This window comes from Mastigoproctus giganteus, chromosome 2 (assembly GCF_048544385.1).
Source record: "Mastigoproctus giganteus isolate SK-2022 chromosome 2, ASM4854438v1, whole genome shotgun sequence".
In the NCBI taxonomy this organism is placed as follows: Eukaryota; Metazoa; Arthropoda; class Arachnida; order Uropygi; family Thelyphonidae; genus Mastigoproctus; species Mastigoproctus giganteus.
Window position 1 is genome coordinate 107623377 of NC_143576.1, and position 17233 is coordinate 107640609.

The 17233-nt window shown below is 39.3% G+C and overlaps 1 protein-coding gene across 3 annotated transcripts in view; it reads left to right on the top strand.

Moving 5' to 3' along the window:
- tst (superkiller complex helicase subunit twister) overlaps window positions 1–17233 on the top strand; it is a 522759-nt gene that overhangs the window by 60263 nt on the left and 445263 nt on the right. The window lies entirely within an intron of this gene.

The window sequence follows — 17233 nt, forward strand, 5'->3', positions numbered from 1 at the left end:
TGTACTGCATATAGGAATTGCTGTTAACTGCACCAAGTTAATGCCAAAGAGTTTGGCAACTTCCACAGAGCCAATATCTTCTCAAAGTGGTTGCTGTCATTCCCTAAATGTTTTTTTTTTGGGTTTCTGTATTTGCTCATTAAGTTTGTGTGGTGTTGGGATTTCTTTAATGCATTTCTAGACTGTAATTGTGTCATAATGCAGGATATCTGACCACTGTGCTTTCTCAAGTAAGCACAGATCTTTGCTTCTTTATTCTGGAATTTTATTTAATATTGATTTATTGTTTTCATTAGGTAGTTCATTTTTTATTTATTTTTTATTTTCTCACATAGCAGTTAGTATCTCTTCAGCAATTCTTGTTCATAATACAATACAGTTTTAACTCTCTTCTGCAGGGGTGGTCAGCAACCTTTTTTGAGTGAAGAGGCATTTTCGGTCTAATTAAAAAAAAATCTGAAGAGCCTCACCTAAGCTCAAGCTTGGCTGGGGGGGGGTGTTTTTTAAGAAATGGAATAGAGTGGGAAGGTGTTTTATTAAAATATATATACAGCAATGAGCCAAAACATTATGACCAGCTATCTAATATGATGTTGGTCCTCCACATGCAGCCAAAACAGCTCATACCTGGAGAGGCATAGATGCTACAAGATTTCTAAATATTTCTTGTGGCATCTGGTACCAACACGTAACCAGCAGATCCTTTAACTCCTGTAAGGACCGTGGTTGAGATAGTGCAGATCGGAGTTGCTGTTCCAACACAAACCACAGATGCTCGATGGGATCAATGTCTGGGGAATTTGGAGGCCAGGGCAATACTTGGAAGTCTTCCTCATGTTCTGCGAACCAGTCTCGAACAATCCAGGCGGTGTGGCATGGCACGTTATCCTACTGAAAGACGGCACTGCCAAAGGAGAAGATCATTGCCATCAAAGGGTGTACCTGGTCAGCAATGATCTTTAGTTGTAAGGTGTATCGATGTCATGTGGCATCAGGGGTTTCCCCCATCTGTGTTGCTTTCATTGTGGGTGTACAAGTTTGCTGGGAATGCCAGAAGTTTAAAACTGTGTGGGTATTGTACATGTGTAATGTCGTGTACCATTGTTCATCTGGTCATTCAGCCACTGGCCCCCCCCGCTGGAGTCCAACGTTGCCCCATGGAGGCAGACCAGGAACCCAATAGACTTAGTTACTCTGGCAGGTCCTGCTGCTTAGTTTCATGAGATTTCAGATCCTTTCCGGATCCTGTTGTAGCAGCATACTGTCAGTAGTGTCCTTAACAACCCTGCCAACCTTTGTATCGTCTGCAAACTTGGACATTAAGCTTGATATACCATCATCAATATCATTTATAAATACAGAAACAACAATGGGCCCAACACTGAACCCTGTGAGACTCCACTAATAACATTAGTCCACGAGGAGCAGTGTCCATTGATTACCACTCTCTGTCTTTTCCCCCTCAACTATCCCTTTATCCATAGCAGCAAATTGCCTCCAATGCCACACTGCTCCAATTTGTGCAGCTGTCTTCCATGTGCAACAGTATCAAAAGCCTTTCTAAGAGCCAAATATATAATATCAACGTTATTCCCTGCATCCAGTTCTTTTTGTGGCTGCATCATAGTATCAAATCAAATTGGTCAGGCAAGACTTTCCCTTAACAAAACCATGCTGTGTCCGAGTTACAACTGAAGTTTTGTCTAGATGATCCTGCAGTGCTTCTTTAACCAGTGCCTCCATTAATTTTCTTGGAACAGAAGTTAAACTCACAGGTCTATAATTACTTGTGTCAGCCTTTGATCCTCCTTTGTGAATTGGGGTCACATTTGCACATCTCCAGGCTATGGGTACCTCCCCTGAGTCCAAAGAAGCTCTCATAATTGTGGCTAAGGGTTTGCTTACTTCCTTTGCTGCCTCCTTTAATATAACTGGATAGATCCCATCCACCCCAGGTGCCTTTTTTATGTTTATCCTCAACAATTTCTCCTCCACTTTCCTCTCAGTTATTACAAAATCATCTAGCTCACTGCCATAGTTTACTTCACCTCTGGCATTCCCCCTCCTGAATAACTCCTTGTGTGTGAATGTAGATGCAAAATACTCGTTTAGTTTGTTAGCCACCTGAGCAGGATCATCAACAGTTGAACCATCAATATCCAGTGGACCAATCTGATTCATCCCTTTCCTTCTAGAGTTTACATAAGTAAAGAACTCTTTTCTGTTTTTCTTTGCATCCTTTGCCAAGGATTTCTCATAATCTGCCTTTGCCTGCCTAATCTTCTTTTTGACTTGGTTACAGACCAGCTTATATCTATCATAGGCTTCCATGTCACCCATTAATTTATATGTATCTCATGCATTTTGCTTCTTTGCCATATGGCTCATTAGTTCATCTGACATCCATTTAGGCCTAATCCTTGAAAATATTTCTTAGTTGGTATGTAAAGCCTAGTAGCTTCCAAGATAAATTCTTTGAATGCTTCCCATTTTGAATTTGCTGTTAGTAACATCTTTAGTTTGTCCCACCGTATAGAATTTAAATAATGTCTCAGACCACCGTAGTCGCCTTTACGAAAGCAAAAACCCTTCTTTTTACCCCTTATGGTAGTTACCTCTTTGAGTAAATCCCACTTCAGCACACTGTGATCACTGACACCTAGTGGTTCCTTTATCTGCAGATTCTTAATGCATGAAGAATCACAACTGATAATCAGATCAAGAGTATTACTCCCTCTAGTTGCCTCCTCAGTATGCTGATGTAGAAAACAGTCATCCAATAAATCCACAAAAGCCTTGCTAGTGTGTGAGTGACCAACTCACAAATTCCAGTCAATATCTGGGAAATTAAAATCTTCCATTATAAGACTCTCTGATTTACTGGTCCACTCTATTTCCCTGTACATTTTCTTATTAGCATTAGCATTAGTAGAGGCATTTGATGCAAGAAAGCAAGCTTATGCAGCATCAGCCAAAAAAAAAAAAAAAACCCACTTCCACTTCACCCCTCTGTTCGTTCAAAATACCTGTCCAGCTGAGCCTTAAACTTATTTAGGCTATCAACCTCCACCACAAGGGATGGAAGTCTGTTCCACCAACCAACCACCCGCTGGCTAAAGGCAAATTTCCGCACGTCTATCCTACATCTGTCTTTCCTCAATTTGAATTTATGCCCTCTCAGGTGACTTTTCTGAGCTAGAGGAAGAATCCCATCAGCATTGAGCATGCTTAAACCATTCAAGGCTTTATACACCTCTATCAGATCACCTCGCTGGTGCCTAGTCTCCAGACACTGTAATTTGCAAAACTTAAGCCTTTCTTCGTAAGGGCACCCCTTTGTTCCATTCACTAATCTTGTTGCCCTTCTCTGTACTCGTTCCAGCAGCTCTACATCCTTCTTGAAATGAGGCCTCCAGACCTGTATACAGTACTCTAGGTGTGGCCTGACCATTCCCTTATACAATGGAATAATCACCTCCTTATCCCTGCTGGAAAACTTCCTGTATATCATTGACAATACTCCATGAGCTACTCTTGCAGCCTGTCTGCACTGCTCAGAGAACTTCATATCTGCCTGCACAACCACCCCCAAGTCCCTTTCATTCTCTACCACTGTCAGTTTAGTACCACAGAGTTGATACGTTGCTCTGGGGTTGCTGTTTCCCATGTGTAGTACTTTACATTTGTCAATGTTAAACTTCACCTCTTTGCCACCTCTCAGCCCATCTGCTCAACCTTTCCAGATCCTGTTGCAGCAGCATAGTGTCAGTAGTGTCCTTGATAACCCTGCCAACCTTTGTATCGTCTGCAAACTTGGACATTAAGCTTAATATACCATCATCAATATCATTTATAAATACAGAAAACAATAATGGACCCAACACTGAGCCCTGAGGGACTCCACTAATAACATTAGTCCACGATGAGCAGTGTCCATTGATTACCACTCTCTGTCTTCTCCCCCTCAACCACCCCTTTATCCATAGCAGCAATTTGCCTCCAATGTCACAATGCTCCAAGTTGTGTAGCAGTCTTCCATGTGCAACAGTATCAAAAGCCTTTCTAAGATCCAAGTATATAATATCAAAGTTATTCCCTGCATCCAGTTCTTTTGTGACTGCATCATAGTATCCAATCAAGTTGGTCAGGCAAGACTTCCCCTTAACAAAACCATACTGTGTCTGAGCTATAACTGAAGTCTTGTCTAAATGATCCTGCAGTGCTTCTTTAACCAGTGCCTCCATTAATTTTCCTGGAACAGAAGTTAAGCTCACAGGTCTATAATTACTTGTGTCAGCCTTTGATCCTCCTTTGTGAATTGGGGTCACATTTGCACATTTCCAGTCTATGGGTACCTCCCCTGAGTCCAAGGAAGCTCTCATAATTATGGCTAAGGGTTTGCTTACTTCCTTTGCTGCCTCCTTTAATATAACTGGATAGATCCCATCCACCCCGGGTGCCTTTCTTGTGTTTATCTTCAACAGTTTCTCCTCCACTTTACTCCCAGTTATTTCAAGATTCTGTAGCTTACTGCTAGAGTTGAATACACCTCTGGCATTTCCCTTGCTGAATAACTCCTCATGTGTGAATGTCGATGCAAAATATTCATTTAGTTTGTTAGCTACCTGAGCAGGATCATCAACAGTTGACCCATCAATATCAAGTGGACCAATCTGATTCATCCCCTTCCTTCTAGAGTTAACATAAGTAAAGAACTCTTTGCTGTTTTTCTTTGCATCCCTTGCCAAGGATTTCTCGTAATCTGCCTTTGCCTGCCTAACCTCCTTTGTAACTTGGTTGCATATCAACTTGTATCTATCATAGGCTTCTGTGTCATGTGTTAATTTGTAAGTATCCCATGCATTTTTCTTCTCTGCCATATGCCTCATTAGTTCATCTGACATCCATTTTGGCCTAAACCTTGAACAATATTTCTTAGTTGGTATGTAAAGCCTAGTAGCTTCCAAGATAAGTTCTTTGAATGCTTCCCATTTTGAATTTGCTGTTGGTAACATCATCAGTTGGTCCCACTGTATAGAATTTAAATACTGTCTCAGTCCATCGTAGTCGCCTTTACGGAAGCAATAACCCTTCCCTTTACCCCTAATGGTAGTTACCTCTTTGAGTAAATCCCACTTCAGCACACTGTGATCACTGCCACCTAGTGGTTCGTTTATCTGCAGATTCTTAATGCATGAAGAATCACTGCTGATAATCAAATCAAGAGTATTACTCCCTCTAGTTGCTTCCCGAACATGCTGATGTAGAAAACAATCATCCAATAAATCCACAAAAGCCCTGCTAGTGTGTGAGTAACCAGCCCCCAAATTCCAGTCAATATCTGGGAAATTAAAATCTCCCATTATAAGACTCTCTGATTTACTGGCCCACTCTATTTCCCTGTACAGTTCCTTATTATACTCATCAGAGTCATTAGGCCTATAGCACACTCCTACTCTCAATTTTGATCTCCCAATGCTTATGTCACACCAAACTGACTGAACACTGCACTGTCCGGCGATGTCGACTGGCTTCACTTCCTTGGTTTTTATGTGTTTCTTAACTAATAGCATAACCCCTCCCCCCTTCCTATCCTGTCTATCCTTTCTGTAGACGTTGTACTCCCCAAATTGCAGTTCTGCATCCCTTATATCTGTGTGACACCACGTCTCTGATATCCCAACAATATCTGCCTTTGATGTTTTGAGCAATACCTCAAATTCATCAAATTTATTTACCAAACTCCTTGCATTTGTGCTTGAGGTTGTCACAGATATTCTTTCAGATGTGCCAGACAAGCTGTACTTGCTACCTGGGAGTCTAAAACGCTGATGGAACTGATATTCGGGTGACGCTGAAGTCATGTGGACCCAATTTCGGCGAAGTCCGGACGGTCTGTGACAGCCAAATCCTCTGCTTCCACCTTCACGATGGTGGGACTGTTAGTAATCCTGGGTATAACATCCATGCACATGTACATGTTGGGTAACCACCCAGGTGTTTACCAACATAAGCTGGGGTCGAGGTGTGGCGCCCACACCACATGGAGGAACGCTGCCCCTCTATGTTACAAGGCGGTACTAGGTGGTAGATGACTCATCGACCGGTACAATACCACCACTTTGCTTATTGGAGGCTTGAATTGGTTGAACCAATGTTTGGTCTCTAGAGCTAAGTTATGGTTAACCCTTCCCTATCTCTTCCATCATGCAGTAGGATTGATGACTTTTGAGGTTATGATGAACATCGTGGCGAGATCCAATATTCCTTACATTTCGAGGATACAGCTCTAAAACGGTATTCGCAAGCTGGCCGCTAGTTAGTACACTGGTCCGAACCAATTGGTAACTCTCTAGGAGGCTTCCGGATCAGCTAATGTATAATCTTGCTACCTCTACTCTGCCGGACAGTGTCTGGAGGGAGTCCGAGTAGTGTGTATGCGGGGAGCATTGTCTAGGCCATGTTATGTCAAGGATCTGGATATATTCTTACCATGTGTACGCCATATCCAAAAATTTCATTACTTCATACAGCATGTCCCTCCCACTTTTTCTTACTATTGAATACATCATGAATTGTTAAATTAATAGCGCAAAATTATCTGTGAAAAGATCTAAACCTCCCAAGCACTTCCTAATTCATTTCACAAATATACGTGGTCTCAATTCTAATCTCAACGATGTCCATTTCCACTTGCAATCTGCCAAACGCCATGTACTTTTTCTGACAGAATCTCAGTTATCGGTTGATTCAACTACTGCTCATCTCTGATGCCCAAATTATTCGCTGTATGATTCCTTTCGCCTCAAAGGTGGTACTTGTGCATAAGTTCGTTCTGATATTCTCTGCCAGAGACTTGGCAATTTGGAATCTCCTCTCTTTGATCTTCTCTGGCTTAAAATCTCTCTACCTCATTGTGTCAAATTCATCTGTTGTCTCTACCATTCTCCCAATTCCACTAAACACCTGGCTTCCTCTCTTTGCAACTTGATTTTCTCCACTCCAACTTACGTAATTTTCCTTGGTGATTTTAATGTTCACAACGCCAGCTTGCTTTCGTTTTCTAGCCACACCGACCCAGCTGGTCGAGATGCTGAGGCTTTTGCAATTACTAATGACCTTGCACAGATTGTTCATTTACCTACAAGAATAGTGGAAAATCCTAGTCATACAGCCAATACGCTTGATCTTTTTCACACAAACAATCCTTCTAAGTACATGGTCGAAGTGACAGGCCCTTTAGGCACTTCAGATCACAACTTGGTGATTGTCTCTTCTCCAATGGAACCTTTATCTCATGGCTATTTCCAACCTTGTGTTGTTTGGCAATGCAATGTAATGCAAAATGGGATGGCCTGCGAGACATCTTTTCCTTGGTTGGATTACTGTTTCAAAACTTCTGATGTCAATTTTTGCTCAGATCGTGTCAGTGAAATTATTCTTGCAGGAATGGAATCCTTTATCCCACATTCCACTTTAAAGTCTCGTCCTTTATTTAATCCTTGGTTTTCCAATAAATGTGCTAAGGCTTTTCAAGAGAAGAATGTTGCATATCGTAATTGGCTTGTTTCTAATTCTCCAGTATCATTTTCTGCCTGCACCATAGCTCGCAACAATTGTAAAGCAGTTATTAATCAGTCCAAACTACAGTTTAAACAGGCTAAGAATAGAGAACTTGCTTCTTGCCCTAATGGTAACTGAGCATTCTGGTCTCTTGCAAAAGCTATTGGCTGCAACTTTTGCCTATCTCTGCTCCCATCTCTGTCCAAACCAGATGGTTCTGTTGTCACTTTAGCCAAGGATAAAGCTGATCTGCTAGCATCCCATTTTTCTTCCAACTCGTGTATTAATGATCTTGGTAAAATTCCTTACGACATGCTTCATTCAATGCCTCCTGTGGTCTTCTGTCAAAAGGATGTCAGAAGGATTTTGACTAATCTTGATGCTAAGAAAGCTCAAGATTCCGATGGTATTTCTCCATTTGTTCTCAAAACCTGTGCTCCTGAACTTACTCCTCTTCTTTGTCACCTTTTTTTCACTTTCTTATTCCAAAGGTGTTTTTCCTTCTGCTTGGAAATTTGCTCATATCCAGCGTTCCTAAAAAGGGTGACAAATCCCTCCCATCCAATTATCATCCCATTGCAATTACTTCTACTCTTTCTAAAGTAATGGAGAAATCAATTAACTGAAGAAATCAATTAACTGCCAACTCTTAAACTGCCTAGAAACCTTCCGTCTGATCAACGATCGCCAGTATGGATTCCGTCAGTGTCGATCCACTGGTGATATTCTGGCTTATGTTACCCATTTATTGACTAATTCAATGGAAAGGTTCGGTGAAACACAAGTAGTTGCTCTGGACATCTCAAAGGCTTTTGATCGTGTTTGGCATAAAGGTCTTCTAAACCAGCTTCCATCTTATGGTTTGCCAACTGTTTTTAGTAATTGGTTATCCAGTTTTCTCTCTGATCGCTCACTGAGGGTGATGGTAGATGGCTCTCTGTCTTCTGACTTCTCCACTAATGCCGGTGTCCCCCCAAGGTTCAGTTCTTTCCCCCACTCTTTTCCTCTTGTATATTAATGACCTTCTTCCATTGACTCAAAATCCTATCCATAGTTTTGCCGATGATAGCACATTGCATTCCACTTTCCATTTTGAGAAACCGCCTGCTCAATCAGCTTCAATTTCTCGAAAATCTGCTACCAATTCCTTAAATGCTGATCTTCAGGTAATTCTCCAGTGGGGCAAAGACAACTTAGTTGATTTCAACCCTTCTAAAACTCAGTCTTATCTTATATTTTGCAAAGAGGATTCTTCTGCTCCTATGCTTATCTTTAGTGGCACTACGATTTCTAGGCAAAATGATATATTTCTTTTGGGGATTACCCTGACTTCTAATCTCTCTTGGCACAAGCACATCACAAATATTGCTTCCTCTGCATCTAAAAAACGTGGCTTTCTCTTTCGCACTCGGCATTCTTTTTCTTCCAAAGAGCTGTTCACTCTTTATAAATCGCAAATCCGCCCTGCCATGGAATATTGCTCCCACATCTGGTGGTGCCCCCAAAACCTCTCTCAGGCTTCTTGATTCCATTCAGAAGAGGGCAGTTAGGTTAATTAATGATTCATCTCTAACAGAGTCTCTCCACTCACTCTCTCATAGACATACTGTTTCTGCTGCATGCCTTTTCTACAGATACTTCCATGGGCACTGTTCTTCTGAATTGGCTTCTATAATTCCTGCTCTCTCTTTCAAAACAGTCCGAACACGTGCCGCCACCAGCCAACATCCATTTACTGTCCAACTTCATACTCACAGAACCAACTTTTCATCTTCCTCGTTTATTCATTCAACTGCCGTTTCCTGGAACAAACTTCCTTCATATGTATTTCCTGAAAATTATAGTCTACAGAAGTTCAAGTCCAATGTCAACAGATAACTTCTTTCTTCTTAGATGACTTTCATCAACCGATGAAATACCACCACTTTGCTTATTGGATGCTCGAAGTGGTGAAACCCATGTTTAGTCTCTAGAGCAAAGTTTCCGGCATACCTCTCCCCCCATACTTCTCCTCCAACCCATGCATGGTACTAAGTACTATAGGTTTTGATACCTTTCATGTTTGGGGTTTTCATAAAAGAAAAAAAAAAAAACCTCCAATCCAAGCACAGTACTAAGTACTACAGGTTCTAATTCCTCTCGTGTTTAACACGAGAGGTATTAGAACCTTTCTTTTACATAAAAAAAAAAAAAAAAAAAAAAAGTTGGTGTATACGCAAGTATTCATGCACCTGTTCCTATTCTTAGCTACCCTAACACAACCCATGTGTTTACTTGTACCGCAATGACTCCCAGCAGTCTCTGGAATACCATTCATCTTGTTTTCCAGGCTGCTGCTCATTCCAGTAGAAGCAGTGCAAGAATCATTTTCACCTCTGCCAGTGGCTACTGTTAATCTATTAGTCCCCCCCCAAGCTAGCAGTTTTCCGACCCAGGTTCCTGTTGAGTTGGAATGTCAGGGCTCTATGGTCTGAAGTGGTCCAGTCATCCTGGACCATCCGGTCTGTGATGTTTCCTGCTATGTTTCAAGTGTCAAGAGAAAAAGCTATTGTAGCCTCCCATTGGAGGTTGCAAAAATTTGGCAGCTGGTTTGGTTTATTGAGAACTGCGATGGATGAGCTTGTAATAAATTCCTCCAGTCTCTGGCCATTCTTAGTATCTTGCCTGTTGGGGGTATGGCTGTGCCAGGCTGGGGATCTACAATTTGTGTCCACTCTGATGAAAATTTTTTCCACTCTTAGTAAGTTAGTAGAGTGTTGGAGGTATTTGGTGGCTGTGGTGATGTCTTCATCTGTTTGCAGTATAGCAAGATTATGTAGAGGGCACCTAGTGTGGTGATAATTTGAGCGCTGGCTGCCCAGTCTGTGCACAGGTGGGAAACGTTGGTTGCAGTCAAGATTTCTAATTAGGATTGCAGCCCGCGGGGGTGGTGTCATCTGCTTGTATTAGTTTGTAGTTGAGGGGGGATACCCTCTGACTAGTTTGGAGTGGGTATACGCCTCTTGTAATATGATTACATCTGCACTCTTGATTTTTTAAGGAATCCTTATGTGCTGTAATGTAATAACTAGATCGTATGTATAACTTAGCTTAATTTTCAGCACTCACCTCATGAGGTGAGTGCTGAAAATTAAGCTAAGTTATACATACGATCTAGTGATTACATCTGCATTAATTTCACCGGCCTTGAGCCTGACTTGGTCGTTTACGGCCCTTGTTCATTATGTAATCAGTTGGATGAATTTGAGTTTTGTGGTATTATTGTGGTTATGGTGTGCTGCCATAATTGATTCTAGCTTGGTTTAAACTCTTGTTTTTAATGTAAATAGGGCATTTGTTTTCACAAACTGAGTGTGAAGCATCTAACTTCTGACTCTTACAGTTGGCACATGTTGGTTCCAGTGACTAGTGACTACAGGTTGGGGTGTTTTAGCTGCAAGTGTGGGTAGTGTGGCGAGACTTGCAGCATCTGTAACATTTTGGAACTACTATATGTCCCTGGAATCTATGGCTGCTCCAGTTGATAAAGATTTGCGTTTGCTTTGCTAGGCTTCTGCCATGCTATAGGGCTGAGCTGAACAATCCAGTTCCTTGTGTTTCCTGTTGCCAGTTTGATAGCGAATCTAGGCATTATTTGTTTTTTAATGTTGGTTTCCGGTAGGGATCTTTGTAGGTTCCTGGCATATATTTCTGAGCTTAAGTTTTCTGGTGTCATACTGGCATCCAGGCCATAGATTTTTATGGAGGGTCCTTTCCTTTTTGGTTCCTCCACTTTTACCCTATATTTGTTATCTTGGGGTTGGTTATTATTTGGGCAGCTTCCTCTTTAGTTTCAGTCTCTACGACTGTACCCAGGTTCCTAGTTTTTCTTATTGTTTTAATTCTTGTTGTCTTTAAATCATTAGTTAATTCCTGTATGAATTGTGTTTTGATACAATTCATACAGGAATCTTACCTCTGGAGTGGATTTCCCTTTCTGACCTTGGTACTATCTGTTTGCAGTTTTTCCGCTTTGTTGGGGGCCCGAGTTCAGTATTCCTCCCCTTCTTCTACTTGTTCGACAATTATAGGGTCATTATTCTGACACATTATTCTGTAACTCCTTGTTTCTATCTGTTTTACCCTCCATTTGCCTAGGGTCCGGATGATTAAACAGTTTGGATTATCGGGATCCAGATAATATTTGATTGATTTTGTAAGGAGGTGGCAGATAGTGCCAATCACAAATCTGTGGCTTAATTTGTAAGCTCGCTATGAGCTCTGCAAGTTTTGGGCTATCCCCCTCTGTCATTTTGGGCGAGGATAACAGCCAAATGTAAAAATATTTCTGAGAGAATGGGGTTACTTTTTTAGGGGGATTTTGATGACAACAAATACGGTGGTGACATTTAGAAGGCTGTAAGTTGAATTTCGATGAAGGTGGCTCCCTACCATGGACAGTTTATTGTTGAAGGAGGGGGGGAAAACAAAGTCATAATTTTGCATGAAATTTCACTAAGTTTCACTAAGTCTCTACCTAGCACTTGACACCTCCCTAGTCAAGTGCTAGGTAGAGACGTGGACTGCATTATATTGGTCGCCTCTCTATATTCCTGTCATATGCCACATGGTGACCAAGCGGTCTGACAACAAAGAATACAGATAATAATGCTTCTAATTAGCTAATTGCAATGAAAGTTTTTCACCATTTGATTCCAATCCAGTTTATCTTAAAGTGAGGACACAATTTAGGGCACAAATTATAAGAAAAACACATTTCAAACTAAAATTTTGTGGAGCAAGGTAAAAAAAAAAATAAATAAATAATATTTTTTTCACGTGAAGTAGTGAGCATACATGATCACTGGCGTTGAATAATTAATGCGTTGAGACACATGAGTGGAACCATAAACCAAGAAACAAACCTTGCCACTTGTTCTTCATCCTGAAGAATCTTGTTATAGAAAATCCAAGCTGTACCACAAATTAAAATCACTAATTTATACTGAAATTAACCCAGCATTAATAAGCACGGACACACTGAATGGTAGCCATATTGGCGATTTGTTGTTTAGGTAAGTGGTAGATGTCAGAGTGCCCAGCAAATCGATAACTGGAATTAGGGTATCCCAGCAGAACATCACCCAAAGCATGACATTGCCGCCACTGGTTTGTGGGTTTTCTCTCCTTGGCCCACTTTCGGTAGGTATTAACCACGGGTGACCACGAGCACCCCACCAGTTGTGCCATTTCAGATATGCTCTGACCCAGTCGTCTGGCCATTACAATTTGGCCTTTGTCAAACTGGCTTAAGTCCATTGCCTTTCCCATCTGAAGAACAAGAGGAACACTGATTAATGGAGCTCAGCATCAGGTGTTTTTTATACTGTGTCCCGTAGCTCATTTGCAGTTGCTTCGATTTGCATAACGACTCACTGGTCATAATGTTTTGGCTCATTGGTATATATATTTTTTGAAATTTTATTTATTAATACCAAAAAAACATAACGAACATCCAATTAGATATGAATTAATGTGAGTTTTTTGCTGAACTTCTTGAGCGAGTCTCTCAACATCAAGTGAGTATGCTGTAATTTTCATCTTTAAGCATGCTGAGACTCGCATTGTTCAGACAGTTTCTTGATTTATTTTTTATATAGTTAATGTTCAAAAATGCTCGCGCTGAAACTAATGCTATATTCACATCGTCACCTGCTACTTGTCGTACATGTAGGCTAAAAGTTAAAGAGCCGCAATTACATGTTCAAAGAGCCACAGGTTGCCGACCCCTGCTCTACTTGATGCACCAGTGGTAAAAACCCATGCAAATAAAATATCGAATAAATGGTAAAAATAAAATGCGAATGCGAATAAATGGTAAAAATAAAATATCTATTAGAATTACCCTGGTGTTGAATTTTAGAATTTGCTTATTGGTTTTAACTTTTGATCAGCACCATTGATTGCATTAGTAGGAAAGTCTGGCCATTTAAAAAAAAAAAAAAAAAAAATCATATCAGAATTGGCCAGCAAAAGTCAACCAATAAACCTGCTACTCTTAGTGTCTGAAGTATTGGCAATATAAATGTCTGCTAGATGTATATAACTTTCAGTTTTGGTTTTGTGTGTATGTCATTCATTGCTTTGGAAGTGAAGTAGATATCACGACAATTTAAAGCCCTCATAGTGCAATTCATTTTACTATTAATTAAATTATTAATTTTAGTAAACTAGTATTTTATTTCCATTCACTTGTCCTTTTCATTGGCATAACTGGTCATGTAAGTTCAATTCTTATTCCAATTTTTATAAGTATTTCATAAGTGCTTAACTTATGAAGTAAAATAAAAATAAGTGAAGTGAAACATACCTTAAAGTACCTTTCCTTATATAATGTGAGCTTGTCTAATTCACTCATGTTTTCTACATGTGCACAGGAACATTTTCTGAAAATAAAGCTGATTTATTTTTTCACAATCAAATATTCAAAGAAAGGATGACAATTTCATTTATTAGAAATACATCCAGAGGAGCATAGCAGTGGGTCAGATGTTTTGAGTCAGGAGGGGATAATAAGTCAAAGTGAACACAACTCCAAATGGAAGAAGACAAAAGTGATGAAGAGTGTGAAAGCCAATCAGATGATGTTGGAAATTATTTCCCTGGGATGGATAAAATATCCATCCCAGGGATCCCATTAATAAAAGCAGTAAAACAAAATGCAAGAATTTTTGAAAATTATTCCTGCAAGAGACCTTAAAAATGATGTATCTGCATTTCAAAAGATGATAGATATAGATATTAGATGAGGTTGTGAAACACTGAGGCAACAGGAATTGAAGTATTGCATTCCTGTGTGAGTTGTAAGAGATTTTTATTTCTTCTCTGTTGTTTGACATTTGATAATAGAGCAATGTGAAGTCAGAGAAAACAAATGGATAAACTCACTGCAGTACGTTTCATTTTAGATGGATTCATCCAAAATTATAAAAGCATCATATGTTCAGTGAATTTGTAACGGTACTTGAAAAAACTGAAACCATTCAGAGGATGCATCAGTTTCGTTCAGGATACACCTAACAAGTCAGAAAATATGGCCTTAATTTTTGTTTTATGTGATGCCAGAACTTTTTATACACAGTCTAGAAGTTTACTAAGGCATGCAACCAGAAATACCACTAAAGCTTCAAAAACCCCAGGGGCTCACATCTGGTGAGTATGGGTTTGGCACACCCAGGGTCCTGAGCTGGATATCATCATTCTTCTCTTTCTTGGTGATTCCCTTCTACTTTTGACACTCTCTCTCTCTCTCTCTCTCTCTCTCTCTCTCTCTCTCTCTCTCTCTCTCTCTCTCTCTCTCTCTGATGTGTAATTCAGAAATTTTTTTTTAGGCTGATGCAGCATAAGGGTAAGAATGATGATATCCAGCTCAGAACCCTGGGTTTGCCAAGCCCATAATCACCAGATGTGAACGTCTGGCATTGACTGATATACCCAATGATTCTGTACTAGGCATGCATTTAAAACTAACATTACAGTATATTTTGTTTATTGTCATTTGTTTACATTTACTAAATTGAACTGTTATTTACATTTGTAATCAAATACAAACTTTTATTCTTATAAATGTTTACAGATGTAAATAAGTTCAGTTGTTCATGCTCAATATTCATTAAAATTTGCATCTCCAAAACTGCTCAGTTGCTGGTTATACCTTTAAAATTTAGACATTAAAAACAGGAGTGGCTCGTTAGTAGGCACTGCACAACTGCAGCACCCCCAGCTTTTTAAATCCAAATTTACAGTCAACAGAGTTATATGAAATTTTGTGAAGAACAATGCAACACAATGAATATTTTTATTAACAGGGCCCACATATAGTATACTCATCCTCTATTTCCAATAATCATTTCAATAATAAACGAATAAAAACACGAAATCATTTTCAACTTTGAAGTTTAACTGTAGGTGGAACTGTGCACTACACAATTCCACATTTGGCCCTAGTAGTTGAGTCAATGCCTAGTTACCAGGTTGCCAATACGCATTTTTTAGAGGTGATAAAACGAGTCAAAGGAACTGCAGAGTGAGCAGTGCAGATTTGAACAGTGAACCAAACTTGAATGAAAAAGTTAATCTATTTTCACCAAATAAAAACTGAAGAATGGATTTTATTTTTAAATAAAATTTTGAGATTACTCAAATCTGTTAATGATACGTGTCCAGTTAATGTTTTGTAGTATTTTTAATCTGCTTATTATTATTATTACCATCTGTTTACATGTCTTATAACCAAAGCAATTTAATGTAACTTTAAGAAGTAGCATGCCCATACATCAGAGTCATGAGCTGCCACTGTTTAAAAGTAGGTGATCTGCTGGCTTAACAAGTATAGGGCAATGTTGAGAAAATTCATGAGTTAGGGTTAAATTTGAAAGTTGCCGCAATTCTGCCCAGGCATGATAGGCCCTGGCAAGATTGTGATTCAGTTAGGCCCTGGCAAGATTGTGTGAGGCTAATGGAGTAGAATGGTCTGTACTTGTTAACAGGCTTGTTTTCTCAGCATCGTCTGTGCTTGTTGACAGGAGAGGTGCTTGTACAGGGATGGGATACACTTAAATAGAAAGGGTGCAACAATATTTGCTCATGATTTGGAATCAGCGTTAGACAGCTTAGAAAACTGATAACTTGGGAGGGATACACAGACTGATAGACTAACAATAGCTGCAGGCAGAGATGAAAGTGATTATTGTACTGTTTCTGTTTGAATGATGTGTTTTCTGGCAAACTCATTATTATTTTAAAGCATCTTGATTAATTCATGAAAAGTTGTTATTTAAGTTGCATTATTATAGATTAAAAGGCTAAGTGTTAAACTGGTTATAGAGAGATATACTATCATTTAAGGGGAGTTAATGTTTCATCGAGTTATCATGTTGTTATCAGAGAAAAATACCTTGATTTTAAAAATATTTGCTTGAATATTGACAATAATAAACAATTAAACAATATTGAATTATGTTATATCTGTAAAAGTTATAAAAATTATATCTGCAGTGAATTTCCAGTATTGGAATAAATTGATAATACATTGGCTGAAACTATTGTTTGTAGTACTGATAACGTTCTATAATTAGCTAAGCAATTTAATGATGATTATCACATTAAGAACCAGAGTCATAAGTCAAAACACACATAAACTTATGGATTTATTTATAAAATAATTATTCCTTTCTTCATATTGTATATCACAAAGAAGACAAGAAATTCCTTGAATTGAACTTGTTGTGATCTCATTAATTATGTGAATAATCACAATTTCTCCCATCCTCTGCAACAATGTGGAGGTTTTGTTGTTAGTCATTCAGTGAGGTCTGTGCTTAATCTGTTGGAGATTACAGAAATTCTTCAATGATTGTACAAACTGGTATATTGGACCAAAGTAGTTGTTGTGGGAAAAAAAAAAATGCAAAAAAAGAAGACCCCCCCCCCTCCCCAGTATTCAGAAAAATAGGTGTATTCAATTATACATCCATAGAAATGCCAAGTTGTAACATTCTAAAAGTTGCAGGCTGTATATTCCACCATTCACAAATTCATTAGTAATTGGAACTAGCAATAATATCCTGGAAGATCTGTTTTTGTTCCAAGTACCAATGAACAAATAGCCAGATGGTATAACCTATCCACT